General features: G+C 46.2%; 1 pseudogene; it reads right to left on the bottom strand.

Moving 5' to 3' along the window:
* The window catches only part of LOC141027494 (cysteine-rich receptor-like protein kinase 44), a 38,437-nt pseudogene extending 33,846 nt beyond the window's left edge, over window positions 1-4,591 (bottom strand).
* Between the last annotated feature and the right edge of the window lie 23,032 nt (window positions 4,592-27,623).

Below are 27,623 nucleotides of genomic sequence, written 5' to 3'. Positions count from 1 at the left end.
CTGCGAAGCATACCTTCCTTCGACTCCGTGCGCACTTCGATCTTTTTATCCATTCTTTCCTTCTTAGACACAACGTATGTGGTAACCTCTGCTGCATCAAGTACCTCTTTGATCTCACATTTTTTGACAGCATCTATGCTCCATAAGACCAACTTGAACACAGCAGGAGTGAAAACTTTCGCGGCGTGTTTCTCAAGAACTGAAGCATTTTCCTCTGTGAACGGAACGGACTGTAAGGCCTCGACGTCTTGGAGAGCCTCGTTCAAGCGTCGTGACGCAAGGCAATGCTCATAGTGCTCTAGCATTTGAAACAACGTCATCTTAGCCTCAAGATGCGTATGTAGCACTGAGTTTAAACTCTCACTTCGCTGATTGCTGCTCAATCCTAGAAAACAACGGCCCTCAAGATATGGAGCACACCACAGTTTTCTCATCTTATACATCTGATGCAGCCAGGAGTCCTCACTTGTTACTTTATTCCGTTGTAAGAAGTGTAACCATTTTCTCTCATGGTCTTCAATGGAAGATGTATCATATATGAAAGATCGGAATACCTCCTTTACTGCGTCATCATGCAGATGGCGTACAATGTTCTGCTGAATGTGCCATATACAGAGCCCATGGTTTGAGTCAGGCCACACCACCCTGATTGCTCTTTGCATTGCAAGGTCCCCATCCGTGATCACAGATATAGGATGCTTCTGTCCATAGCATCAGAAAAGGTCTGTAACATCCACTCATATGCCTGGCTTGTTTCATGTGAAATGATACCACATGCAAAAATAACGGTGATGCGGTGGTGATTTAACCCGACAAACGGCACAAATGGCAGATTGTACTTATTGGTTCTGTATGTGCTATCAAAAACAATAACATCTCCGAAAGCCTCGTAGTCAAGTCGGGATTGACTATCACACCAGAACAGTCCCTTCAGATGGCCAGCTTCATCAACCAAGTACCTGAAGAAAAAATCTGAATCTTGCTCTTGCCTCGCCACCATGTGATTGATCACCGTTTGAGCATCCCCGCAAGAAATTGTTTCCTGCTTGTTAGCATGGCAGAAATTGTAAATGTCCCTCATAATGCATCCAACCTCATCATATCCACCGTATTGCATGCACATAATATCCATAATATGGTGTTTTCTGATCCCAGATTTTTCCATCTCTGCAATGTCCGCTTTCTGCTCATCGCTAATTCTTCTGTGTGAACGCAAAAGACACGACAGATCCCGTGGGGCTAGAGGATGGTTGTGTTCATCGATGAAATCCTTGAGAAACCACTGACATGTTTCCTCCTGTCTTGCAATCACCAATTTAGCTTTACACCCTACACGAGTTATACTCCGTGGCCTCCTCTTTCTATCTTCCACCTTCCTCTTCATGTGCTTCTCTTCACGAACCCCTTCACGACTACACACAAATTCCCTTAAAATTATATGGCAGTTGGATCCATCCCACTCGACATAGCTTCTCCGGACACTAAAACCTTTCTCAAGACCATATTTGTTATAGAATGTATAACCTTCATCCTCACTATTAAACATCTTGTTGGCAATATGATAGTACTCCATCATTGACTCGTGACTTACGTCCACCATGTCTTCCTGCATCACAATTCGGACGAATAAAAATCTGAAAGGACAGACATAAATGCATGCAAAACCTAGTACGAAATCTTGCATGGAATTTTAAACTTTGCTCCTTGTACATGTTATGGCAAGCAATCATAAACGTCCATAAACTGGGTCCCCCGTAAACTAGTGAAGTGACCATGGATGATGAAAAATTCTAAATTGAATTGCATGCACTAGGGAAACTTAAATCGATGATGACTAAACAAATCTAAGTAGGAAGTGCAGACTACGAATCAAAGTAAGTCGAGATTCGGGCGATTCATACCTTAAGATGCAAGTCCGGAAGCGATGGGATCAGCGGGGGGCTTTCTCCTATACCGCCGCCGCCGTCGCCGCCAACACTGCCGCCGCAGATGTCACGCCTTATTCTTCTTCCTGCCGCCGACCACGTCTTTTATAGTGAAGGGGACCAGGAGGAGGACGAAGAACGACGCCGACGACGGTGAATTGGTTCCTCTCGCCGGGCTCGTCGGACAGAAGGAAGAGGACGAGAACGACGCCGACGACGGTGAATTGGTTCCTCTCGCCGGGCTCGTTGGACAGAAGGAAGAGGACGAGAAGGAGGACTTGACCGAGCTACTAGATCTATACGTGGTTCCGGTCGTGGACGTGATCGGTTGACTTTTTTTTACCCTGGAACATTATGCCCTTCTCTGATTAAACTAATTAAGTTAATTCATTCTTAATCCCCCACCAGATCGGACGGCTAATAAAAATCCGAGGGGTAAGTACTCAAAAGTACTCCCAGTACCGCCCCAATCACCGTAAAGGAGCTCGAAATCTATATGTGCCAAACTGCCAACTAACAGCAGAGCCAAGAAAAGGGGGCTTCAAATCATCAAAATATTACTGGTCCACTGGATTGGATTTAAGATGGCAATGGGTTAGGTATAGGGTGGCATAACAACCCCATACACATGCCCGACATGCTAACAAGTGCCAGTGTCTACCCATACCCAACGGCAGCTCAGCATGAACATTGTAATAAATGTCTAATAGTAAATTTGATAGAAAGTACAAAATTGAACTCAGTTTCATGACACAATCAAAAGAACAAATTGAATAGCTCAAACAAAGGACTTCATGCACAGGCGCACATCAAACAAATAAAGTTCAGAAACATGCAGAGCATCAGCTGTTCAACAGCAACACACGCAGCAGTTTGGCCCCACATGTCAGCTTGTCAGAAGTGTACAGTTTAAGACGATGACACTGTGTTAATAGCGATCAGTACATACCTGGAAATTGAACAAGTCCATCCTTGCCGCAAAATACTTAGTTTCTGTCTCGTGCAGTCTATGGACAATATCATGTATAGCTGGCCTTTTGTGTCGATCCTCCTGCACACAACTTAACCCGATTTCAATGCATATCTTTACTTGCTCGGAATATGCGTTCCTCAGATTCGATGTTTCAACTAGCCTATTCGTCCAGTTTTTCTGCACCTACAGATTTATAGCAAAAAGAATGGCAATATATTAGGATAACCAAAGTATTACTTATGAAATGCATACACATCTCTTGGTAAGAAAACATATTCTCTTACAAGATTAATGAATTCTTGGGAAGACATGTCAGTACTATTGAAGTAGCCCACACGTCCTGCCATTATCTTTATGATTACAACACCTAAGCTGAATATATCGAACTTATTTGAGATCAAATTGTTTTTAATGTATTCCGGCGGTAAGTACCCACTGCATCACACAACATATATAAATGTTACTTATACTATACATTTGATCCAAAACAAAGTTACCTTAATTTTCAGTTCACACGAAGAATTCTTACATTGTTCCTAAACTACTTTTTGTAGCTCGTGTCTGTTCATCTCTGAAGAGCCTTGATATCCCAAAATCTGCAATTCTGGGAACCATGTCCTCATCCAGCAATATATTGGCTGGCTTTAAATCAAAATGATACATAGGAGGTTTTAATTCATTGTGGAGGTAATTTAAACCCTGTCAAATCCCCTTAATTATTTGATAGCCTTTCTGCCAATCATATCTATCACATTCATCTGCAGCACCAAATAAGGAGAATTCTCAGGATGTAAATTTTAAGAACGATACCTTAACATGCTAACTGGAAAAAAGGAGAACATCAACATTACCAGAAAGATACTTTTCAAGGCTTCCATTAGACATATACTCCAAGCAGAGCGCCCTATGTGTCTTTTCAGCAAGAACCAATTTCCCTTCATGCATTACTTGTACTTCCTGAATATCATGGCAATAGCCTACTAAGCGCACAATGTTTGGGTGCTGGAGCCTTGTAAGATTTTTAAACTCGTTCTGAAAGTGTTTATCGTCAACTCCAGGCATATCATAGAGCACCTTCACAGCAATCTTTTCCCCGTTTTGATGCACTCCCTACTCAACATTTCACATCGTTTAATTTTCAGTTCATATAGTAAAACAGAAAATGCTGTGGTCAAATGCGGCGATGCAAAACATTTACTGCTACATGACAATATGTGAGTAAATCAATTAACAAGATCAGTAGAGAAACAGATATAGCTTTCTTCATTGGTGCAGGAACTGGTCATCTGAAGAAGCACTGGGACATCATGCTGACGGGGATGTTTTTTTTTTAGAGAAGGAGGGTCACCGATCTTTTACAATGACAAAATCACCATATTCCTGTTCGTCTAAATGGTGGTAGCGTATAGTTGTATGATACTACTGATGTCAGCAAGCCATATACACAATTAATCTTACCAAGTACACCTTTCCATATGAACCGCTACCAAGCTTCCGCTCCTCGGAGAAACCATCCGTAATCTCCCGTAATAAATCGAGTGGCATAACCGTTGGCACCGAATTTGCATCCTCCATGCTGTTACAGAAGGAAATAAAACTTCTATCAGTATATTTTACGGGTCGAATAAGCAACAGTACAGGCTTCTGAGCAGTTTAAATCATCTTCTCCTTATTTTTTACCTCTACGAATAAGATCCAAAATACAATAGAGATAAGGATAATGGGATAGTTTGGCATGAACGTTTTTTTCCAGCTCATACAGCAAAGATCTACATGGTAATTTAGATTTGGGCACAGAGCAAAAGGTCGTCAAGTGCAAACAAGACAGTACGACAGAGCTGTTCCACAAAATCATCCGATGAAATCGAGGGAGTGGGGAAAGCACTAACCTGGGAACAACCTAAGTCGAGAAGGATGCTGCTAGTCAACGGCAGTGGTTGGTGCAGTGGAATTAAGGAGAGGTGCCTCTGTTTTTTCCCTTGGGCTTCCACCGCCTCTAGCGCGTGACACGTTTTCCGCTTGGGCTTCCACCGCCTCTAGCGCGTGACACGTTTTCCATGTAGACCCCGCACCGCTCCATCCTTCTTATCCCTGTTTGCGACCTCTGTTGCAAAACGATTCTACAATATGCCTTGCAAATAAAATATTTTTTTGCAGCAATGACGCATGTCCCGTGTGGATCCTGCACAACTCCATCCTTCTTATTCCTCTTCTGCATCAGGATCTCTGTTGCAAAAGGATTATGTAAAATGCCTTCTGTTGTAAAAGAAAATGGAAAATATTTTTGCAACAAGACTCTTGTTGCAAAAAGACCAAGCGCAACAAAGATTTGTTTTCAGACTTCAGAGATTGGAAGAAAAAAAGATTACAACAAGGCCGTTGTTGTGGAGAGACGACCGCAACATTGAGCTGGTTGAAAGATCTGAGGGTTATCTCTGGCTCGATCCAACGGTCTGGGAAGCGGTCGATCTTTTCAAGGCATCAATCAGCAGATGCGTAGGGCGGCACATATTTGATATTTGAACAAGAGAATGAGAGTTTAGGAAAGGAGTTGTATTGGGATTAGACATGGGATGGTTATTTTCATAGTAAAAAATATGTGTGGAACTTAGAGGAGCAATTTTATTCCTTTGTTTGGTTCGCAGGGGAGATGATGAAGACTATATCTTGTTTAGAATGACTCGTAATTTTATTCAAACTTTACGAATATTATAGGTAAAAAAAATTGGATCATAGATTCAAGAAACTACAGAGCAACTCATATAACTAAGCTTTGCAAAAAGATAACTCATATAACTAAGAATTACAATGATATCTCAGAAACATCTTCTCCAGGGTATCTATCTTTATAACATGAAATATTGCCAAGGCTTCAGCAAAGAAACTGTAGTTAGATCGGATCGGCAACACTGCCACTCCTATACATGTCGAATGAACTTGAGTCGAGGATGATCCACTGGAGGTATAAGTTATCGAAGTACAAGATCTTCAACATAACAACAACTGACTCCAAACTGACACCGGTTCCTATCGAATCGGCAACAGTGCCACTCCTATACATGTGGAACGTACTTGAGTCAAGAATGATCCGCTGGAGGTATAAGTCGTTGAACTACAAGATCTTCAACATAACAACAACTGACTCCAAAATAACACGGTTCATATCGAATCGGCAACACTGCCACTCCTATACATGTTGAATGTACTTGGGTCAAGAATGATCCGCTGGAGGTATAAGTCGTCGAACTACAAGATCTTCAACATAACAACAAGTGACTCCAAACTCACGATGGTTCATTGCAATAAAAGCAACCAAAAGTACTAACAATACTAGGGAAAACCTTATACACAGAACATTAGCGGTAGCGCGGGCTAAAAACGCACGCTGGTGCTAATTAGCAACAGTGCAGTGTTGTAAACGGCGCTACAGATACAGTTATAGCAGTAGCGCGCCCGAGTACAAAAGCGCTACTACTAAAATTCCCACGGCCTAGCTGATAGGCTGCACATAGTAGTAGCGATCTTCGCCGAACCGCGCTACCGCTATTTGCTTTGTAGCAGCACGTTTACGCTGAGAGGCGCTACTGCTAAAGTAAATAAAATTAAATGGAAAGCAAATAGAAAAGTAAATGAAAATGAAAGAAATACAAAAAGGTGGAAGGAAAAAAATAAAATGTAAAGAAAAATAAATGAAAAAGTGGAGAAAAGAGAATGGTATAGCAGTAGCGCGTATCCAGGAACGCCGCTGTAGCTATGTTAGCAGTAGCGCACTTCCCGGAATGCGCTACTGCTACTTCTGACTAAACCGCTCGATTCATTTTTCTCAACGGCCACTTCCCCCAAATCGCAACTCCTCCGCTGTCGCCACCGCCGTCGCCCGTCGGCCGCTGTGCTTTTTCCCGTCGCTCTCCCGCCTCAACGCCGCCCCCGACCCCGGATTCGACGCCGCCCCCGCCCCCGACCTCGACGCCTCCCCCGACCCCGACCTCGACGCCGCCCTCCGCCGCGCGCCCGAGCCCCGACCCCGACCTCAACGCCGCCTGCCCCTCCCTCGCCGCAGTCACCGTAAGGCTCTGCCTCTCCTCTCCCCTACCCTCCTCTCTCTCTCTCTGCTAGGGCAATTTATATATGTGTTGATGCTGTGTTGATGTTCATATGAACCCTAGGTGTTCATATGAACCCTATATTTGTTTAGGGCAGTAGGCATTTTTTAGCATTTAGGAAAAATGATTAGCAATTTTTTTAGGAAATTAGCTAAGGCAATTTTTTATGAAAATGCCTAAACAGTAATTTCATTTGCATATTGTTGTTATATGATATATGTCATTGATGCTCATTTGCATATTCCATTATTGAAGTGGTTCGATTGTGCCCAAGTGGCTTTGTTGTTTCCAGGAAATGAAGCCGAGTGGCCTATATTTTGCCGGAATGTTGATTCATTTCCGTTCCGACAAATTTCAGGTTCTCGATTTGTCCACTTTTTAGCAAAAGTCATGCCGAAATTTTCCGTTAATTTCGGCATGACTTGTGCTACAAACTAGGACATATAGAGTGCCCGGGATTTGCCACACCGGGAAGGAGTCAACGTTCCTGCAAAGCATAGGCCTTTTTTTATGTCATTATTCATTTTATTAGGTATAGAATTAATTGACTAGATTTAATCGTAAGTGTTGACGTATAATGTGTTGTCTAGTCTCTTCCATCAGACCGGTCTTTTGGTTGCATTGGCTAGAGCATGCACTTCTACATGGTATCAGAGCCAAGAGGTCTTGAGTTCAAGACCCGGCTGGCGCAATTAAAATTGCAGCCCACTTTCGGTCCACGTTTAGGCCCGAGGGAGCCACACGTGAGGGGGAGTGTTGACGTATAATGTGTTGCCTAGTCTCTTCCATCAGACCGGTCTTTTGGTTGCATTGGCTAGAGCATGCATTTCTACAGTAAGAACTAGTTGAATTAATAGAACTAGTTGAACATGTCACATTTGTTGTTAATTTTTTAGTTAAAGCAATTTTCCGCGCATCGACGTCGACGATGCCTATCCCGCATCCTCGTCGTCGAGTCGGCGGAGGACACATGCGTCACCAGATGGGCCATGTCCGGGACTGGGCTCCGCCGGGGTGGTACTGGGAGGTGCTACCTACCGAGGGGCGCAGGTTGGTGAGGAGCCAGCCTGTCGTTGACCCGAACCTTCTTTGGTGCCGGTCGCGTGGGCCAGTGACGGTCCAGAGGCTCGAGGACCCCGCGGAGGTGGTGCGTCACCGTGTCAGTGAGGAGGACGCGCACGTCCGTCGCTACTTGTTTGCGTTGGAGCACATGTTCTCCAATACCTGGCAGGTTCTCCAAGGATCTCACTGGAGCTATGATCCTGTGATGGTTCCTTCTCTTTGGGTGTCCACCGCCCGCGCCGATACCCGTCGTGCGCTAGGGTTTTAGTTGTATTAGTGATGTTATATGTATGATACTATTCGGGATGTATTAGTGATAATATTCGATGATGTACGGACGCATGAGATGATTTACTTTTGCTTATTGAATGCATGCTAATTTGAATACTTATTTATTTTACGATTTGGTTTTGCTTATTGAATGCTCATGTCAATACGAGTCCTATAAGATATTTTGAGTATCCTGGAGTTGTCTTCGATCGATTTTCAATTAATGTTTCAACTATGAACATAGGAAATGTCTGACAACGAAAAGGATTATGTATTTGCAAATACTGCGAAGACAAGCGCTGCATGTGCGACGGAATCTTCCTAGATGATGATAGGCGCTTCAGCATCAAGCTGGACATGAACTTCGAAGTGGATACAGTAACTCACAACGACAAGTCTTTTTTCGTAATTAAGCATGACATCTGCTTCATTTGCTTCAACTTATAATTTAATTTTTTTACTATTCTACTAGCGTATCCCCTGCCATGCAAGAGTTTTTGTCTTGGATAAGATAGGTTTCAGTCGTACTATGGAGGTAAAGAAAGTTTACTTGAAAACCGAGCATGGTTATATTTTCCACGCAAAACTATACAACGCAGACGACTACACCTATTTTGGATGCAAAACTTGGCGAGCACTATGCAAGACTTATGCATTTGAGCCTGATATGGTTATGACCTTTGATATTCGTCCGAAAGATGATATTGAAGGTAATACCAACATCTGGGTCGATGTGCAGACGCCTCCAGTTATACTATTATGTGAGTTTCTCAACCATATTTATGTCTTTGATATTGTTTATTCAAAAATAGTTGACAACTAATTTCTATTGTCAGCTTATTTCGGTTCAAGCAAACATGTCCAGCGCTTGGTAGACAGGACCTACTACTATCCCGGGGCTGAACTAAACTGCGAGGAGCTAAGTCATTATGTTTCATGGCTTGAGGATCTTGATACTGTCAAGACAAATTTTCTTCCTGCACTTAGAAAACGTGCGACCAATAGTGTTCGTAATGAACTACGGTCATATCTATTAGGAAAGATGGTAAGATTTTTACTATTTTTCCTTAGTGCATCTTTTGCATACATTATTTTTTAAGCTAAACTTCATTGCTAAGTATGTTACTATACGATGTTCTTCAACAGGGACTCCCGATGAATGTTGTGCCTCATGGGATCGAGACTAATGGTGCCATGAGTATTGTTAGCTTACGGCCAAGATATCCTACAATGCACTTTAGTGCATTCAGGATTTCTAAGAGCGAGGAAGTCTTAATAGTGAAAGACTAGACCAAATTTGTGATGGAGGAGCGCAGAGAAGTAATAGGGGGCAGCAATCAGAAGCGCAACCCACGAGTAGGAGACAGGTTCATCTGCATGCTCCAACTTGATGAAGGAGGAGAGCTACACATGTTTTATGTTATTTTACCTGGGAGAGAGCAGCAGGAGTGATTAGCTAGCTAGAAATGAGTTTGAAGATGATGATGTGCTACACTATGACTATGATGATTAAATAGCCAATGTTGGTGGTAATGACTATGATGATTATTATTATCTAGTGTTGGTGGTGATTAGATAGCTACCGCATCTAGTGTTGGTGGTGAATAGCTAGCTAGAATGAGTTTGAAGATGATGATGTGCTACACTATGACTATGGTGATTAAATAAATACTGTTGGTGGTAATGACTATGATGATGATTAAATAGCTTGTGCTGGCGGCTTAGATTCAAGTGGAGGCAACATGTGGTGCACATCGAAAGTACTACTAGTCCAAACTAGATCAAGTTTGGATTAGTAGTATACTTTTGACATGCACCACATATTGCCTCCACTTGAACCTAATCCACCTTCATTTGACACATTGTTATGGACACAATGATATAAACCTCATAATTGGTATTGTACCAAAATTTGTATAACGGCGTATAATACACTAAAAATGAAAATAATAGTACTAGTAGCGATGGATAGTAAACACGCTACAACTAGCTAGATTAGCAGCAGCGCGGGATAGAACAAGCGCTGCCGCTATGTGTCTTAGCAGTAGCGCTTGTCGCACGCGCTACTGCTAAGTAATAGATGTAGTGCCTTATTGGTAGCGCGGCTGCCCGCGCTACTAGTGGGCATTAAACCCATGCTACTACTAGGGTTTTCCCTAGTAGTGTAACACAGACTAATCAAATCCAGATGAACGAATCTTTGAGGACATACGCATAAAATCCTCAATGACAGACACACCAAAAACTCAATGGCGTCACCCGATAAGATACCGCTATAGTTGGAGAAGAACCAGAATACCTTTATTCCCGATGGCATCGCACCCTCCCCCCAGATGTTGCTGATGAAGACCATAGGAACCATGCTAAACTAACTTGTAAGTATGCCTACGAAGATCTAAGGTGTGATAGCCTGGCTTATTAGGGATGATAGACTACTCATATCAATAAGGAATTCCTTCTTTTTCGGGAGCCCATTCGCACAGAACTCCAAAGTTAAGCGTGCTCAGCTTGGAGTAGTTTCAGGATGGGTGACCGACCGGGAAGTTGCTCCCGGGTGCACACGAGTGAGGACAAAGTGCAAAGAAAATACTAGTATTGAACTGTGGGGCTAGTCTAGATCCCGCCAGGAGTAACGACCACAGGCGGGTGTGTCCGGGGCGTTACAAGTTGGTATCAGAGCCGACCCTCGCGGTTACACGGATGTTTGCGGACAGGTGCGCGGTCATGTTGTGCATGACGTTTGTGACCCGTCGTGGCACACGGCATGGCACATATGCGGGATTGGAAGCACAGAGGTATGTGCCAAGAGGGAACGTTCCTGTGGCCCGACGAGGATGTCGGTTCCTCTGAGTGGGGATGTATGTGATATCCTGGCTTATTAGGGATGATAGACTGCTCATATCAATAAGGAATTCCTTCTTTTCCGGGAGCCCATTCGGACAGAACTCCAAAGTTAAGCGCGCTCAGCTTGGAGTAGTTTTAGGATGGGTGACCGACCGGGAAGTTGCTCCCGAGTGCGTACGACTGAGGACAAAGTGCGCAGAAAAGACTAGTATTGATCTGTGGGGCCAGTCTAGATCCCATCAGGAGTAACGACCACCGGCGGGTCTGTCGGGGGCGTTACATAAGGCCCCCTCACCTCACAACACGGTGGTCGGAGACGAGTGGAACCTGCAAAGTCCCCGCCAGCTGAACCTCAAACCCTAGCTTCTTTTATGAGGGACTAGATAAGGGAAGATTATGTAAGTTATAATGAAGTGTTCCTTTCCAACTCCCACCCCCTACCCTCTTAATAAACGAGAGTTAGAGTCTCAATTCCCATGCCTAGTCCTTCCTAGTTCTCAACCCCCCTAATCAGTCAAAAAAATTAAAGTCTTCTACCCCTTCAATTACCATTCCTTAGTTATAATTATGCTAATAAAACATGATGTAATTGGCGTCATTCCGTTGTACATGCTCTCACTCTAAATGGTTCCTCAAGGGATCAAGCAAGAAGGGGGTATGAGCATGGCTGGATTGTTATGGAGTGGTGATAAGCTTAAGAGGAAATGCAATTTTAGTGGGTTGGCCTAAGATTTATCTCCCAAAAACTTATATATAGTTGGGTATTCTAGACTTAAACATTATGAACATATCACAGTGAGCAAAATGGCTATGGAAGCTTTTCAATGAACCTTAATTAAGCCATGACTTTTGAACCTCAGAAGTATCTTAGGAGTACTCTCAATGCTCATTCAGTTTGTACGATTTTTGGAGGATTCTCATAGGATTTTGAACCTCAAGAATTTTTCCCTATGTATGGCATTCATTTAACAGGAATTGGTGTACTACATTCCTTAGGATTGTATTCAGATTGGCCTAATTCCTAAGGATTCTTAGAATTAAGTGAGACCTCACAGAAAATTCTCTTGGTTGCTGAGCTTGGGCATGTGGTAGTACTGCTCCCTGGAGCGGTAGTACCGCAGGCACCTGCGGTAGTACCGGACCTTGGTGCGGTAGTACCGCAGGAGCCCACCGTAGTACCGCTCCTCAGGAGCTGTAGTACCGTGGCCCCCAGGCCAAGTGCTGCTGCGCAGCAGTAGTAGGGGCGGATGTAATTTTTTACATCCGCGCCCTACACGGTAGTACCGCGCCCTGTGCGCGGTAGTACCGCGCCTCCTGGCCTGGCTCAGCCGCCACGCGGTAGTACCGCTCCTCATGCTGTACTACCGTGTCGGATTTATGCGTCGACTCCAACTCAACGGAAGTTGCCACAGATGTAATTTTTTATGTCCGTGCCATCTCGTTTTCTGGAACTTCCCTGCCTCGCGGTAGTACCGCTGGGTGGTGCGGTAGTACCGCACAAGCGGTTCTACCGCCCTCCGCTTCAGTGATATTGGGCTGTCCAGGTCTGTGCTGCTCGGGCGGTAGTACCGCAAGGCCCTGCGGTAGTACCGCATGTGCTTGCGGTAGTACCGCATGTGCTTGCGGTAGTACCGCGGCCCTGGCGCGGTAGTACCGTGCTGCGCATAATGGGTTGGTGGATAACGGTTGGATTTGTCCCTCCACTATATAAGGGGTGTCTTCTTCCCCGAGTTGACCACCTCTTCGAACCCTAAGCTCCATTGTTGCTCCAAGCTCCATTTTCGCCCGATCTCTCTCCCTAGCCAATCAAACTTGTTGATTTTCTAGGGATTGGTTGAGAAGGCTCCGATCTACACTTCCACCAAGAGAAATTTGATTCCCCCCACAAATACCTTGTGGATCTTGTTACTCTTGGGTGTTTGAGCACCCTAGATGGTTGAGGTCACTGCGGAGCCATAGTCCATTGTGGTGAAGTTTCGTGGTGTCGTTGGGAGCTTCCAATTAAGTTGTGGAGATAGCCCCAACCTTGTTTGTAAAGGTCCCGTTGCCGCCTCCAAGGGCACCATTAGTGGAATCACGGCATCTCGCATTGTGTGAGGGCGTGAGGAGAATACGGTGGCCCTAGTGGCTTCTTGGGGAGCATTGTGCCTCCACACCGCTCCAACGGAGACGTACTTCCCCTCAAAAGGAAGGAACTTCGGTAACACATCGTCGTCTTCACCGGCTCCACTCTTGGTTATCTCGTGCCTTTACTTGTGCAAGCTTCTTGTGTTATTTCCCTTGCTTGCTTGTGTGCTTGTTGTTGTTGAATCATATAGGTTGCTCACCTAGTTGCATATCTAGACAACCTACTTCGATGCAACATTTAATTTGGTAAAGAAAAGTTGAAAATTGTTAGTTGCCTATTCACCCCCCCCCCCTCTAGTCAACTATATCGATCCTTTCAATTGGTATCAGAGCCTCGTCTCTTTATTAAGGACTTTGCCGTCCGAAGAGTATGGTTGACACCGTAGACGGTGTGGAGGAGCACTCAGGTGTGAATCCGTTCTCATCTACGGGCGATGGGGGAACCTCGGTCTCTTGTGAGGAATTCAATGTGGCTCTGGACACATTGAAAACCTCCATGATGACCGAGGTTGAAAGCATGTTTAATAAATTCATTGAAGGGCTTAAACTATCTACCGCATCGTTGAAAGTGGGTGATCCCACTAACAAGGTGACGGATGCTAACTCCGACAAGGGGGAAGCTACTAGTGAAAAGGCTCCTTCTTCTAGTGGTAAGAATGGCACCGGCATCTTCTCCCATGTGGAACCCCCACTTGTTTATGGTGGACCGATTCCTTCTACTCATTTGAATCATGCCGGTCCTCCCCCTAAGATTGTGAAAAATGAGGACTTTGATTCTTGGGTCTATCGGTTTAAGCGTCACTTAAATCATGTGAATACTAATCTTTGGAGAATCATTGAAGAAGGTTTCTATCCGCATGACCGAAGCAACTTCACTCCTATAGAAGCCGCGGATAATCAATTCAATGAGAATGCTCTCTCCATCATCCAAGATGCAATTCCACCCGAAGATCTTCCTCACCTCCGGCCCTACGCCATGGCCAAAGATGCAGGGCACCAAGTTGTTTCCCTCTACCGGGGAAGCGCAAGCATTCAACGCTCCAACTATGAAGTGGTGCAAGATGAAGCCGACGAGTTTGCAATGAAAGAAGATGAAGAACCTCGTCAGCTTTATCGGAGAGTAACCAAACTCGCGGTTTCACTCCGAGATCATGGGAGCAAGGGCACGGATGACAATTGGATCAATCGCAAATTACTCAAGGCAATGATGCCTTACCACAAGGCCATGTCCTCCGTCATTCGTCAAAGGCCGGACTTCCACACCTTGTCCTCAAGTGAAGTGTTGTATGAGTTTGTGGCTATGAGCATCTTGGACAAGACCGCCGACAATGCGGTGCTTCGCTCTCAAAGGGCAGAGAAGCCCAACCTTGCGTTGAAGGCCAAGGTTTGTGTTGAAGAAGAAGAAGAAGAAGAAGTGGAAGAAGAGGAAAGCAACCCCGAAGATATGAAGTATGCTTATCATGAACACATGGCTCTTTCCTCAAGGCAATTTTGGAGCAAGAAGAACAGAAGGCCCAACTTCAACAAGAGCAACTCAAGTGGCGCGAAGGTCAAGCAACGTGTGAGGACTTGCAATAATTGTGGCAATGTGAGCCCTTTTGTTGCAGAATGCCCTTATGAGAAAAGGGAAGACAATGGTGGCAAGCTCATCCGGAAGGACAAGGCCAAGTCTTTCTCTAACAAGAGCAACTTCACCAAGAAGACTCCTCCCAAGGCGTTGGTGGTACAAGAAGAGTACCATGAGGATGATGATGATGATGATGAAGATGGTGAGTCAGTTGCCATGGCCTCCGTTGCCATTGCAACAACTCCACGGGTGTCTCTCTTCGACTCCCCTAATGAGAACATCACCGCCAAGTGCCTCATGGCTAAAGCCACGAACAAGGTAACCCCCAACATCAAAAATACCATCATTAATAATCCCTCTTTGACGGATTGCATTGATGAACATGAGGGGTCTAATGTGGAGGAGAATGAGTTTGAGTCTTTTATGAACAAACTCAAGGGTACACCCAAGAAGCACTTCGTTGCTCTCTTGGAACAACTTGGTGAAGCCAGTGACATGATCGAGGCTCGAGAAGATACCATCTCTAAGATGGAGGGGCATAGTCGTGACTATGCCGATGAGATTTCGGATCTTTCCAATGCTCTCGAGGAAGAGCATGGTCTTCGTTTGGCTCTTGAGGATTCACACAACGATGATCGTGCTAAATGAAAGAAAGATCTTGATCATGCTCTTGTTGTATCTCATGTGCTAAATTCTGAGAAGGCAAAACTTGGGGTTGATCTTGCTAGACTCAAGGAGGAGTTTGATATACTTGACAAGGCTCACAAGGCCTTGAAAGGTGTTCATGCTAGCCTCAAGGAGTCTCATGATCAACTCCAAGTGAAGCTAACCAAGGAGAAAGCCACCTTTCCTCATATGGTGTTAATTGATAATGCAAATGCTACTAACCCTTGTTGTGAGCATGTGCATCTTGTTGAGGAGAATGCTAAGTTGAAGGAGCAACTTGAGAAAGGCCTTGTGTCGTGCATACACGATTAGAAGAACCTCAACGGCCTTTTGAGCAATCAAAAGGAAGTTGTGGCCAAAGAACGAATTGGGTTTGCACCCATGCCCAAGAACAAGAAGAAGAATGACAAGACCAAACGACCTCCCCCTCTCAAGCAAACCTTTGTGAAGGAGGGAGAGGGTGCTTCCAAGGAAAAGAAGAACAATGTGATGGGTGGTGGTGTCAAGAAAGGCAATGTCACCCCTTCCAACAAAGCCGACGACTTTAACCCTTCTTATGTGTTGTGCCGTGCTAGCGATGGGCATGTTTATGCCAAATTTGTTGGTTCTCCTTATGAGTAAATTGAATGGTCTATTTGGGTTCCTAAGACCCTTTTTACTAACATCAAAGGACCCATTACAAAATGGGTACCTAAAACCAAGCATTGATTTCTTGTAGGTGTTTGCTTCCGGTGGGGGATCATGGTTGCTCGATAATGGAGCAACTAATCATATGACCGGGAGCAAGGACTTGGTGGTGGATGTTCACAAGATACCATCTATGCCCACCAATGTCGAGTGGGGTGATGCCTCGTTCTCTAAGGTATTGGGACTCGGCAAGGTTGTCATTTCTCATGATCTCACGATCGAGAAAGTCATGCTTGTTGAGTCCCTTGCATACAATTTGCTTTCCATTCAAAAACTTGCACTCATGGGCTTTGCCACTTTCCTTGATGTTGATACCGTGGCCCTCTTGTGGAGCAAGACTCTTAAAGTAGCCTTTGTTGGGCATGTCGAGAACGGTCTCTATGTGATTAACTTTTCGGAGCGACCCACTAAGACCACGACATGCCTAATGGCTAAAGTTGACGTGGGATGGCATTGGCATCGCCTTTTAGCCCATGTCAATATGAGATCTTTGCAAAGTCTTCTCAAGGGGGACCATGTCCGTGGACTAACAAATGTTAGTTTTCCTAAAGATCGTGCTTGTAGTGCTTGTATCGAAGGAAAGCTACATGAAAAGGCTCACCCTCCCACGACTATCATTTACTCGAAGAGGCCTTTGGAGCTCCTTCACATGGATCTCTTTGGGCCTCCATGCTTTGATAGTCTTGGGGGTAGAAAGTATTGCTTGGTGATTGTGGATGACTATTCAAGATACACTTGGGTATATTTCTTCAAGAGGAAGAGTGAGACCCAACAAACCGTCATTAACTTTGCAAATGAAGCCCAACGTCAACACAATGCAAAGATCTTGACAATAAGGAGTGACAACGGCACCGAGTTCAAGAACTACACCTTGGATGAGTTTCTTAGTGATGAGGGGATCAAGCATCAATATTCCGCACCTTACACCCCTCAACAAAATGGTGTAGTGGAGAGGAAGAACCGGACTTTCATGGATGCAGCAAGGACCATGATGGCGGAGTTCAAGTCTCCATACAACTTTTGGGCCAAAGCCATCAACACCGAGTGTCATGCATCAAATCGTCTCTATCTCCGCAAAGGGTTGAACGAGACTCCATATGAGATACTCACCGGTAACAAGCCCAACCTCAAGTACTTTCGGGTGTTCGGGTGTAAGTGTTTCATTCTCAAGAAAGGTGTTCGTTTGTCTAAATTTGAGGCTAGAGCTTATGAGGGCATATTTTTTGGTTATGCTACAAACTCTCATGCTTACCGTGTCCTCAGTAAGTCCACGGGACTTATTGAGGAGACGTGTAACGTAGAGTTTGATGAGAATAATGGCTCCCAAGTGGAGCAAAGTGGCACTTGTGATGTAGCTGATGAAATTCCTCCTCAAGCCATAAGAAGAATGGGTGTTGGTTTTATCCTACCCATTGAGGAACCCCTTGTGGCCGAAGGAGAAGGACAATGCTCCACTCTAGTGGAGCTATCACCAACCCAAGGCCCACACGCTTCCGAAGAACAAAGTGAAGGTCCTCAACCTCAAGAACAAGACCAAGGGCAAGATCAATCTCAAGATGGTGTTGTAACCTCAAGTGATGCCCAAGGTCAAGTTCTCTCCTCCGAGCAATTTCAAGATCAAGAACTTCCTCGATATCAAGATCAAGCTGAAGACGGCGCTCAAGATGATCAAGTGACCGTTCCTAGACTCACCCCCGAGGAGGAATTGGAGCGTCGTGCCGCCAAGATTGCATCCAAGCTCTCCACCAAGGGTCATCTCATGAAGAATGTGCTTGGAAGCATTCAAAAGGGGGTAAGCACTCGTAGACAATTGGCAAACTATTGTGAACATCACGCGTTTGTCTCTTGTGTTGAACCCCAAAAGGTATATGAGGCGCTCGAGGACCGGATTGGCTTAATGCCATGCATGAAGAACTCAACAACTTCGAGTACAACAAGGTGTGGAGATTGGTGCCAAGGCCATCGGGGAACCACAATGTCATTGGAACCAAGTGGATATTCAAGAACAAGCAAGATGCTCATGGGACCATCATTCGCAACAAGGCAAGATTGGTGGCACAAGGCTACTCCCAAGTCGATGGTATCGACTACGGTGAAACCTTTGCTCCCGTTGCCCGCCTTGAATCCATTCGTTTGTTGATTGCTTATGCTTCTCATCACAACTTTAAGCGGCAACAAATGGATGTGAAAAGTGCTTTTTTTAATGGTCATATTAATGAATTGGTATATGTCAAGCAACCCCCGGGTTCGAGTATCCCTACTTTCCCAATCATGTGTATCAACTCGATAAGGTGCTCTATGGCCTTAAACAAGCCCCACGTGCATGGTATGACCACCTTACCGAGTTGTTACAAGACCGTGGATTTGAAGTTGGGCTAATCGACCCCACTCTTTTTACTAAGAAGGTCAAAGGGGAGTTGTTTGTGTGCCAACTATATGTTGATGATATTATCTTTGGTTCCCCTAACAAAGCTTTCAATGAGGAATTTGCCGCTCTCATGACCTCAAAGTTCAAGATGTCTTCCATGGGAGAGTTGAAATTCTTTCTCGGGTTCGAAGTGAAGCAAAGAAGAGAAGGAACCTTCATCAACCAAGCCAAATACACTCAAGACATGCTCAAGAGGTTCAAGCTAAGTGATGTCAAGCCGGCTTCCACTCCAATGCCCACCAAGTGCCAACTTGAAATTGATCCCAATGGTAAAGTGGTGGATCAAAAGGTATATCACTCCATGATTGGCTCCTTGCTTTACCTTTGTGCATCTAGACCGGATATCATGTTGAGTGTGGGAATCTGTGCACGGTTTCAAGCCGCACCTAAGGAAAGCCACTTTGTGGCGGTCAAGCGAATCTTTTGATATTTGGCTCATACCCCAAACTTTGGCCTATGGTACCCAAGAGGAGCAAACTTCAAGCTTGTAGGATACTCGGACTCCGATTGGGCGGGAGACAAAGTGGATTGGAAGTCCACTTCCGGAGGGTGCCAATTTCATGGTTGCTCTTTGGTGAGTTGGTCTTCCAAGAAGCAAAGTTGTGTGTCTCTCTCGTCCTACGAAGCGGAGTATGTGGCGGCCGGTAGTTGTTGTGCACAACTCTTATGGATGAGGCAAATTTAAAGGATTACAGTGTCATTTGTGACAAAGTGCCTCTTTGGTGTGACAATGAAAGTGCCATCAAGATTTCTCTCAACCCGGTGCAACACTTCAAGACGAAGCACATTGAGATTCGATATCACTTCATCCGGGATCACATTAGGAGAGGGGGGGTCGAGCTCAACTATGTCAACCCTCATGATAACCTTGCAGATATTTTCACGAAGCCCTTGGATGAAGCAAGATTTCGCGAGTTAAGGCATGAGCTAAATATCATTGATTCGAGCAATGTGACTTGAACCCTTGCACACCCCACCACAATATACTTGTTGTCTAGTTTAGATGTAGGCAAGGACATAGGGGAGTGTTGTTCTCTCAATGAACTCTCCCTCCCCCCATTATGCATAAATTAATCAGCTCTTTCACATTAGCCATTTTTTATGGTACTTGTGCTTCAAAGACGAATTTTGGTCATGGGCCCAAGGATAATTCTTCGCGGTGCCATACCAATTGACTCAAACATAGGTGGCTCCGGCCACCGCCCTCTCCTTGGAGAGGTTGTGTCTCATGTTTGGTCCTTGTTGTTTCTTGCCTTTTCTTCTTCGTGTCGAGCTTGTGCCTGTGTCTCGTTGGTGTGTTCGCTCGTTTGAAGGTTCCTTGCAAAGACCCCTTTCTTCTGTTTGAAACTGCATTTTCTTGGGTTCATGGTACTACCGTGGCATGCCACGGTACTACCGCAAGGACACGGTACTACCGCAACCAGTACGGTAGTAACTTTTTACTGCCGCTGGTGGAGCAGTACTACTGCCCATGGCGCGGTACTTCCGCCCGGGCGGTACTACCGCAATGACGCGCGGTACTACCGCGTAGTGGCGAGCGTGTGGGGGTTAAGAGCGGGCAGGGGAAGTTCCAACTCCCCCATACCCATTCACTCTTTCTCCCCACGCTGCCTCTCTCTCTCCTGCACAAGAACGGCGCCGGAGGCCCTCGCCGGATCTCCGTCTCCGGCCGCTCTCCTCGGATTCCGACTGGTGGGATTGTTCCCCACCACTTCCTTTTGCCATGGAACAAGGTTTCTCCCCAAATCACTCTCTCTTTGGTTCGTTCTTTTGCTTCTAGGTTTTTGGGGAGATGCATGTTGTTCGTGAGATTTTAGGCCAAATCTTTGCAAGAGTAGGATGTAGGAGAGTAGTGGTGCATAGGAATTGTACTTGGTACGGTGTCCCGTGGTATATTTGATCAACCGTGGTACCGCCTCGTTTTCACGGTTGTTCTCATATTAAAATTGGTTTAGATCTGGCGTCGTGCGGTACTACCGCGTCTCTGGTGCGGTACTACCACTCGTACGGTACTACCACCCCTCAGGCGCGGTACTACCGCGCGAACCGAGGTACTAAAGTCCTACTACCGCTCCGAGCCCCGGTACTACCGTGCTGCCGCACGGTACTACTGCGACTAGGAGCGGCACTAAAATTTTAGTACCGCGCGAACAGGCTGTACTACCGTAGCTCTCAAATCTTCTTCATGGCAACTACCAAGTGCACATTCTACTTGTTTCACCTGTTTTTTCTGTGGTCTTTGCATTGATCCGTCTCGCTTCTCGTGCGTGTTTGTGTTTTGTGTCTTAGGTGGTGGCTCCGGTGCTCCTGCTCGCCGTTCCAATCCCAGCCGTGACACAGGTTCCAAGCGTCTGCGCAACCAAGATGAAGCCCCAGAGGGCTCCAATGCCCCCCAACGCAGGACCAAGACTACCGCCACCAAGAAGAAGGAGCCCTCCATGGGCATGGATGAGATTCCGCAGGCAGAGTTTCTCGCTCGAAGGAGAATCAACCCTTATGTGAATCCTCGTGCCAACTTCAGAGGCAATGATCTGTTCTGGAACAAGCAGCACAATCTCATTTATTTGGATGTGATCAAGGGCAAGAAGAACACATATGTGGACGTGCACTGGATTGATATGAATCACATGCGGGAGGAGAAGCACCGTGCCTACTTTGGTGAGGCCTTGGATCTCGTGGAGCAGTTTGCCATTGAGGATGTGATCTCTTTTCACCTGGACTATGATCCCGAGCTTGTGGCCCAGTTCTTTGCTTTGGTTCACTTTCACACTGAGGAGGATCGGAGGTTGACCTGGATGACCAATGGACGTCAGCTGTCTGCTACATGGCAGGAATTCATGGCTTTGCTCAATGTACCTGATGAGGGGCTCAACACGCCCGTTGGTGTCCGCCCTCATGCCAACCCCGAGTCTGCCAACAAGAACAAGCTTATGCCATACTATGTTGAGAAACTCCTTCCAAGCGGCAAGAAGACATGGGTTCTGAACCCTTTCCTTGACATTATGCACCGGATCTTCCGCAACTCTCTCTTCCCACGCATTGGGGACAAGGACAAGGTGCACGCTTATCTTGTGGACATGTTGCTTCTCTGTGAGGAGGCGCGGATCTCTCAGACACAACCCTTGGATGTTTCCCACACCATGTGGTGCGAGCTTCGCTTTGCGGAGTTCAACCGTAAGGTTCCCATCTATGGACCTTACCTGTTTCTGCTGATCTCGAAGACTTGGGAGCAGCGATTCCCTCAGGATGAGTTTCTGGCCCCTGACTGGATCCGTCATGACCCCATCAGACTGCGCATCAAGCCCCAGTGGGCTAACAGTACTACTCGTGCTGAGGCAGCGGCTGCTAAGATGGCTGTTGATGGGGAGGAAAGTGAGGAGGAGATTGCAGATGAGGACCACCCTACTAGACTTGCCCCTTCCTCCACTGAGCCCTCCTAGGCTAAGAAGCTGAAGGCCAAGATGAAGGCCTTGTTCTGCATGGAGGTTAAGGGGCAGTACCGGACCCACGTCGCCTCCAAGGAGAGTCGCCGTCGCGACAAGAAGATCATGAATGTGTTTGGAGAGGAAGTTTCCGGCGGCTCCGAGGAGCACATCACTCCAGAGGCCGAGTGTATGGCCAAACAAGGTTACAAGTGGACTGATTCTAAGGAGGAGTCCATCCCCGCTGCCGAGTCCGACGGAGAGCGCGCGAGTAACTACTCCGCTTGAGCCACCACTTGTGTTGTAGGTGTCCTCTTTGTCTTTTTGGCGTCTCGATGCCAAAGGGGGAGAGAGTGTAGGGATTTACGAGTTGTGTGTCGTGTTTGGTTTGTTTGCCTTCTCGTTTGAACCTCGTTTGCTTTGGTTTGGTTTGTGCTTGTGAGACTTATCTATAATATGGTGTAAGACATATGCACTCTATCGAATCTTATCGAGCTTATGATATCTTGTGCTATTTATATTATGCTCTTACTCACTATCTTGCTTAGTGTTAGCCTTTTTGTTGCAAGATATGCATTGTCTATAAAATATAGGGGGAGTGTTGATCCTAGTATGTGTGACGTGCAGTCCAAAGCACCTATCTAGATAGCACCCATCTAGGGGGAGCCCGTCTATATTTTAGAGATGTGGGGTTTGCTTATGGTCTATGTCTTTCCCTTTGTGCAAATCCCGTATTGTCATCAATCCACCAAAAAGGGGGAGATTGTAAGGGATATTTATCCCTAAGATGTTGTGGTGATTGATGACAATGCTTTTGCGGACTAATCGTGTGCCTCGAGTATTTCAGACGTTTCGTCACTAGGCACAAGACGGTTTGGTGCCCCTCGAAGACTATTGAAGACGGCGTTTTTCTACGTTTCTTTTCAGTGGTTTTGAGTCGTAGGAAAGCCGTACTATTAAGAGGGGGTACGCTTTCGAAAGGTTTGGGTGGAATCATCACGTACACATCTACTCCTTTTGCACCACCTTTCCTTTGGCTCTTTGGAGCATCCTCCGTTTTATCCTCTATGCAACTTGTCTTGGTTGCTGAGCTTGGGCATGCGGTAGTACCGCTCCCTGGAGCGGTAGTACCGGACCTTGGTGCGGTAGTACCGCAGGAGCCCATGGTAGTACCGCTCCTCAGGAGCTGTAGTACCTTGGCCCCCAGGCCAAGTGCTGCTGCGCGGCGATAGTAGGGGCGGATGTAATTTTTTACATCCGCGCCCTACACGGTAGTATCGCGCCCTGTGCATGGTAGTACCGCGCTGCCTGGCCTGGCTGAGCCGCTACGCGGTAGTACCGCTCCTCATGATGTACTACCGTGTCGGATTTTTGCGTCGACTCCAACTCAGCGGAAGTTGCCACAGATGTAATTTTTTACGTCTGTGCCTTCTCGTTTTTTGGAACTTCCCTGCCTCGCGGTAGTACCGCTCGGTGGTGCGGTAGTACCGCACAAGCGGTTCTACTGCCCTCCTCTTCAGTGCGATTGAGCTGTCCAGGTCTGTGCTGCTCGGGCGGTAGTACCGCAAGGCCCTACGGTAGTACCGCATGTGCTTGCGGTAGTACCGTGGCCCTGGTGCGGTAGTACCGTGCTGCGCAGAATGGGTTGGTGGATAACGGTTGGATTTGTCCCTCCACTATATAAGGGGTGTCTTCTTCCTCGAGTTGACCACCTCTTCTAACCCTAAGCTCCATTGTTGCTCCAAGCTCCATTTTCGCCCGATCACTCTCCCTAGCCAATCAAACTTGTTGATTTTCTAGGGATTGGTTGAGAAGGCTCCGATCTACACTTCCACCAACAGAAATTTGATTCCCCCCACTAATCCCTTGTGGATCTTGTTGCTCTTGGGTGTTTGAGCACCCTAGACGGTTGAGGTCATCGCGGAGCCATAGTCCATTATGGTGAAGCTTCGTGGTGTCGTTGGGAGCCTCCAATTAAGTTGTGGAGATTGCCCCAACCTTGTTTGTAAAGGTCCGGTTGCCGCCTCCAAGGGCACCAATAGTGGAATCACGGCATCTCGCATTGTGTGAGGGCGTGAGGAGAATACGGTGGCCCTAGTGGCTTCTTGGGGAGCATTGTGCCTCCACACCGCTCTAACGGAGACGTACTTCCCCTCAAAAGGAAGGAACTTCGGTAACACATCCTCGTCTTCACCGGCTCCACTCTTGGTTATCTCGTGCCTTTACTTGTGCAAGCTTCTTGTGTTATTTCCCTTGCTTGCTTGTGTGCTTGTTGTTGTTGAATCATATAGGTTGCTCACCTAGTTGCATATCTAGACAACTAACTTTGATGCAAAGTTTAATTTGGTAAAGAAAAGATAAAAATTGTTAATTGCCTATTCACCCCCCCCCCCCTCTAGTCAACTATATCGATCCTTTCAGCGTGCAATGGCCACCTTGCCTTCAACCGAGCAAGCATGTCACAAAACATGGTGACAGTGGTCTGGACGACGTACCATTGATATGATAACGACCTCATATTGCGTTGCTGGATGATATGCATGTCGTAGGGCGCAATGTGCTTTCGCATGTGAAATGAATCATGCACGCGCTGCTAGAAGAGCCCCCTTTTGTGCCTGCCTATGAAATCCACGGATACGGCCAACCACTCATCGCACAACAACTCATCTTCCATGCTAGAGTACCCTGCCATCCTTCGTACTCTAGAAAATAGTATGGCATTAAAAAAATAGCTCAATGGCATTTGACCGAACACCTGCCGGGTGTGATGTCTGCCATGGACATTGTCGACAGGGGGGAGGAGTGTACCTGGCTATGGACGGGTCCTGAATCGACGACGCCATCGCAAAATGCGAGCGGGTGCGTCAATGCCGGTTGCGGAGGTCTGACAAAGCCTGTGTGGTGGCTGGACAGGTACAACGGCGGCGGCCAAGGAGGAGGCTGAGGATGTAAAGGAAGGGGGAGAAGGGGCGGATTTGAAGAAAATGGGACCAGGAGGGGGGGTCCAGTGGGCCAGGGGTGTTGGAGTCCTATGTGGCTGCTGTCCGGACTCCCGCAAAGCCCCCCACTTTGCTTTGAATTTGCAGGAAAAAGTGCGTCTGGACCGCGTTGGAAGGCAGAACACGTCTGGACCGCATTGTCCGGACATATGCGAGCAGTTTGAGGGTCGTCATTGCAGATGCCCTTATATTGTGTGTGTAGGTCATTTGGAACACCCACATACTTTGCATGATGAAATGATCCAAGTTGAAATCAATCTGTAGAAGTTACATGCATGAGATATAGGGACTTTGGAGAGTTTGACAAGTGGAGGTTCCTCAATTAGCCCAAACTGAAGATCCAATACCAAGAGATTGTTGCTCATTATGTAACATTTTGTAAAATGGTGGTTTTTGCATTGTGTGAAATGAGTGTGTGGTTTTGTCGATTTTACTCCTTAAATTACAACTAAGAGAGCCTCCTTTTGATGCTCTATTAGTCATACTTCAGTGACTATATAGGATCCACAAGTAAATTATGTCTTTTTATGGAACTTTTAGCATACATTAACTACTTTTTTTGTGAATATGCATTCAGGCATATCATTTCATTGATAGGTGGAGTGAACATACAGGGTGCCGCTCGAGGGGATGTACACACATTGGCGTCCCCAAGAGCGTAATATGAGCATGTTGGAGATCGCTCAGCCTCGGTACATCAAGATTAGACTATAGGGATCACTAGTTCAGGCCCTTTGGCTCCGGCCTCGCCCAAACCGAGCCTCCTTCTTGATGGTGCGGACGAGTTCGTCGGTAGATGGCCGGATGTCGTCGAAGAGAGCGTCATTGTGAGGCCCATCTGCAATCTCGCCGGAGAAATGCTAAGGGAGGCAGATCACCAAGGGAAGAAGCTGCTAGCGTCGTTTAGTAGCAGCACTGGCAAGCGGCACGAGGATAGAATTTTGTGCCAGGTGATCCTTGAGAAGGTGCATTGGGCAAGTAGATGATCGAGGGTCTCATGCTCCTGGCAGCACAACATGCACTGGGTGTCGTGCGGTAGACCGTGGCGCGCTGTTCGTTCGGAAGTCCAGCAACGGCCAAGGGAGGCAAGCCATAGGAAGAACATGGCATTCATCGGTGCCGAGCACTTCCATATGGGACGCCAGTTTGGCGTGGTGGTGGAACCCAGGAAGAGCGCCTGTGCGGAACTGGCCGTGTAGATCCCGTTCGAGGTCCACTTTCAGGAGATCTTGTCGGGCATATCAGAAAGCTGGACCTGCTGGATTCGTACCCACAAACCAAAGTACTCAATGGTAGCAGTCGGGCCGAGGGATCCATGGATGTCCAAAATCCAAGACTGGCCGAAGATCCCATCGCAGACTAATTTTTTGTACCGCCGTCTGCGCAGAACATGGGAGAGGAGTGTCGGGTTGGTTTCAACAATAGATTTGCCCCGTAGACAATGGTCACACCAGAACCGGCATGTCTTTCCATACCCAATGGTTCAGGTCGTGAGCGCAAAATAATTGGCTGGTCTCCTCGTCCCTGGGTAGCTGTAGATGACGCCATGGGCGAGTGGGGTCCGTAGCTTGCAACCAGAGCCAATGCACCCGCAACGCGTTGCCCGTGCAGTGAAGATCACGAATGGCCAGGCCACCGAGCTCCAGAGGATCAACCCTAAAACGATTAAGGATCAACCTATTAACTTCTTTCCTATTCAGCCCTAAAACGTTTAAGGATCTACATAAACAACCTGAAAACTTACATACCATACCACCAGTTTACTCAATATTAGTTTTTCAATGGAGAGTAAGCAAGTGAATCAGATTTTTTAGAGAGCACATGAGTTAGTGATTAACAAGAAAAACCGGAAGGGTACTAAACAAGTAGCAGTTTGAAAATAGAAGACCAGCTCCATCCTTAATACAATCTACAGCGGAGAGATTTCCAACAACTTGGCAAAAATGAACAACTGGTGTGGGAATACATTTTTTAATTGGTCACCAGGCAAGTTTCCCCACAAAATGGCTGAGTTTTACAATAGGGGCATACAAGGAGATAGATAGGGGATCAAGCACTAGTGCAGAAAATCCTAGCTATGGCGTGCTAAAATTGCCCTTGTTGCCGTAGGGCTCCAACACCACCAGTATGGTGCCAGTGAAATATTTAACTGGTGGTGTTGGCACAAACGTCGGCGGTATTGTGAGTGCTGATGGCGTGCCACATGTCTAACACCAGCAATATGTTAGTGTTAGCTATGGTGTTATGTTTTTCCAATGCCAGCAATTAGATTTTTTTCGTTAATAACAAATTTATACCCAACAATTTAAACCTAGTATATATGCAACAATTTAAACTTACTTACATTTAGTTTCACAAAAGGTTAGTACTTCTAGTGATAACTCCACAAGCAGTACTATATACTAGCTAGTAGCAAAAGTGATCAACTTCAATCACAATATATCTCCTAACTACCTACACATGCTTACATCTCTCTCCGAAGAATTATTTTCATCTCGCGTATCTTGTTCCTATTGTTCCGCCCCTCCTTTTTGTATTGGACTGTCACCA

The sequence above is a fragment of the Aegilops tauschii genome, chromosome 7 (assembly GCF_002575655.3).
Source record: "Aegilops tauschii subsp. strangulata cultivar AL8/78 chromosome 7, Aet v6.0, whole genome shotgun sequence".
In the NCBI taxonomy this organism is placed as follows: domain Eukaryota; kingdom Viridiplantae; phylum Streptophyta; class Magnoliopsida; order Poales; family Poaceae; genus Aegilops; species Aegilops tauschii.
This window is presented reverse-complemented; position numbering and strand designations above follow the sequence as displayed.